This window comes from Zonotrichia leucophrys, chromosome 7 (genome assembly GCF_028769735.1).
Source record: "Zonotrichia leucophrys gambelii isolate GWCS_2022_RI chromosome 7, RI_Zleu_2.0, whole genome shotgun sequence".
NCBI classification, from domain to species: domain Eukaryota; kingdom Metazoa; phylum Chordata; class Aves; order Passeriformes; family Passerellidae; genus Zonotrichia; species Zonotrichia leucophrys.
The window spans coordinates 33186-35977 of NC_088177.1; positions in this window are offsets into that span (position 1 = coordinate 33186).

Genomic DNA, 2792 nt, shown 5'->3' on the forward strand with positions numbered 1-2792 from the left:
AACTGCTGCCGCGCGGGCCGCTCTCGCGGAAGGGGCGCGGCGGGGGCGGAGCCCTGAGCGGAGCCTGAGGGCTGTGGGCGGGGCGGAGCCGGATAACCCTCCAGGAGCGGTGGGATTCGCTTCAGTACATCCTGCGGCCTCTTAAGAGGTGTCTGGGGCGTCCTCCGCGTTCAGGGGTGTCTTGGCAGGGCCAGGAGTTGGATCCATGATCATGATGGGTCTCTCCCAGCTCAGGAGGTTCTCTGATTCTGTGGGCACTAGAGCTACTGAGCATGACACTAAATGTACTAGAGGTTCCCTGGTTCCTAGCCTGCCCTGCGGGGCTGTGGGGTTGCTCCTGGCTGACTTGCTAAACAGTAGGTCTGCACCATATAGGTTCTACAGAGCAAGGAAAACTGGGATGTGAAGAAAAGCAGAGTTCATGTTCAACTGTCTAAGATAAACATTACACAAGAAAGATTTCTGAAAGTGGATGGTAAACCAGAAAGCTGTCCTCAGAAAATAAATCCAAATCACATTTCATAGCTTAAACAAATATGGTAAATGTGGTGTCTGTAAAAGTCTCATGATCTCTATCCAAACTGTAAGATAAATGCTGATATTAAAAAAAAAAGAAAGGAAAAAATAAACATTGCAGAGAATTTAGAACAGATTAAGGCATAAAGAAACTGTAATACTGGCCGTGAGAAACATGGCATAATTCTTATAGAAATAAATAATTTTTTTTTTTTTAGGCAAGGTTAAAATAACTGCTTTTAATTTTTTTGATACAGGAAATTAATTTAAAACCTAATTTTGATATAGGAAGCATTTTGAAACTAAAATACTTTTTAACATTATCAAAATCAAGCTGTAATGATTTTGGCCTATATGGATCCCAGTTTTATGAGATAAAACACTGTGGTGCACACCCATATGAAAAAGGTTTCCTTTCCCTCTTGTTTTACTTTATAAATTTATACTTTTTTAATATCCATCTAAAATCATTGTCCAGGGTTCCTGAGAATTTTTTAAGCATAAATAGATTTACTTTATCATGTTACCAATTTATTTTAATCAAGAAGCTTCTGTGTGCCTTCTGAATCACATCAGTGTAAAGTAAAAGGCAATTAAACCACATTAACAGATTAATTTTATATGTGTTGCTATACCTTGGGTAGACGGATCAAGTGTACCTGTATCTTCTTTTGAAATTTTAGGTTTTGGCTAAACTTATATTTTGGAAGCTAAAATAATGTGCACTTAAAATTACAGAAATCATTAGAATTTTAAAAATTATTCAGCTTTATTTTATAGAGGTGATGAGTTCTTTTTTTCCCCTTGTAATTACTATTTCTGGAATTCTAATACTATAGAAAGTGTCAATGTTTTAAAATCTTTCTTTACTTCTTTTCTTCTTCCCATGTTCCAAGTCAGGAAGAAGACTAAAGCTCTGTGAAGCACAAAATTGTACTTCTAGGACTGTTTTATTCACCAGGGAGCTCTTACTGCTTATTTTAAAGAACACTGATCAGAATGCTTCAGTTGATTTGTTTTCTCAGAATACCTACATGCTCTTTCATTCATTTGTGTGGAATAACCAGTTTTCTAAATAGAGACATATGAAGTTAAAACAAAAAAAACTACTCAGAACTTCAGCAGACATCTGAAACAACTACCTTTTCCCTTTCCAATAGCTTTATGTTTAAAAAGAAAAATCTAAATATTTGTATACCTTGTGTATACCTTCCTAATAAATAGGAAAAATTCTTCACCTTAAATCACATATTTTAATTGTTTCTCATTTTTGCAATAGAAAAAGCTAATAGTGAAAAGTCACAACACGTTTTAGAGAAAAGAGTGTTTAGACTTCAGTGTTTTCTTTCATCTTCCTATCCAGGAAGATGTCTTCAACCCAGGCTAAAGCAGTGGAAATTACTCCACTGGAGATGAAAATATCTTTGTTTATTGTCCTTTAGCAAGAAATTTTAGCTACTAAAAGCTTGGATAGCCTTAAACTGTCTTTCTATATACCTATTATAAGAATGTAATAGTTGCACAAAACCAACACACATATACATATATATATGTGTAAATATATATATGGGATTGAAAGAGTTTTTGAGCAATAATAATAGCAGTGTAAGATTTTCCCAAAATCTGAGCTCTGCTATTGAGGATAGTATGTAAGTAGGGTGGGGAATGCAGGAACACAATATGTTTTACTTCCGTGTTGATGAGCTGGACTGGAATCCAGATTCAACATAATTATTGTTATTGTCACAGGGTGACTAATTCAGTGTTAAAGCAGAGAAGGAAGTGGGAGGAGCAAAACATCAGGAATTATTATTACAGTACATTCAACAAGGAGTTCATTCTGCTTTTCCTGTAATTGGCAGTGGAATTGTCTCAAAAGTTGTCTCCAATTAATTTATTGATTTACCTTAATTTTTATGTCAAACACTTTTATGGGTAGAAAAAAATGACTGTGATTAAAACATAATTTTTAAAAAATTAAAACCAGAAAACATTTGCAACTCTTGATGAAACTAAACCTCTCTCTTGCTCTTGCTTTATGATTGACGAGATTAATATCCCTTTCTTAAGGTTTCAGTAGGATAAAATGAAAATGCACATCCGTGTTTTGCTGGGCACTTAATAGGATCAGAGTAAATCTCTTCCTCTTGTGCCTTAAACAAATGACAAAATAAATATCAACTAGATTTGACTTAATGAATCATGTGTAGGATTAGGCATACAGGCCTTGTTTCTACTGTTGTATGTACTACGAGTGTATTTCACCTGTGGAAAGA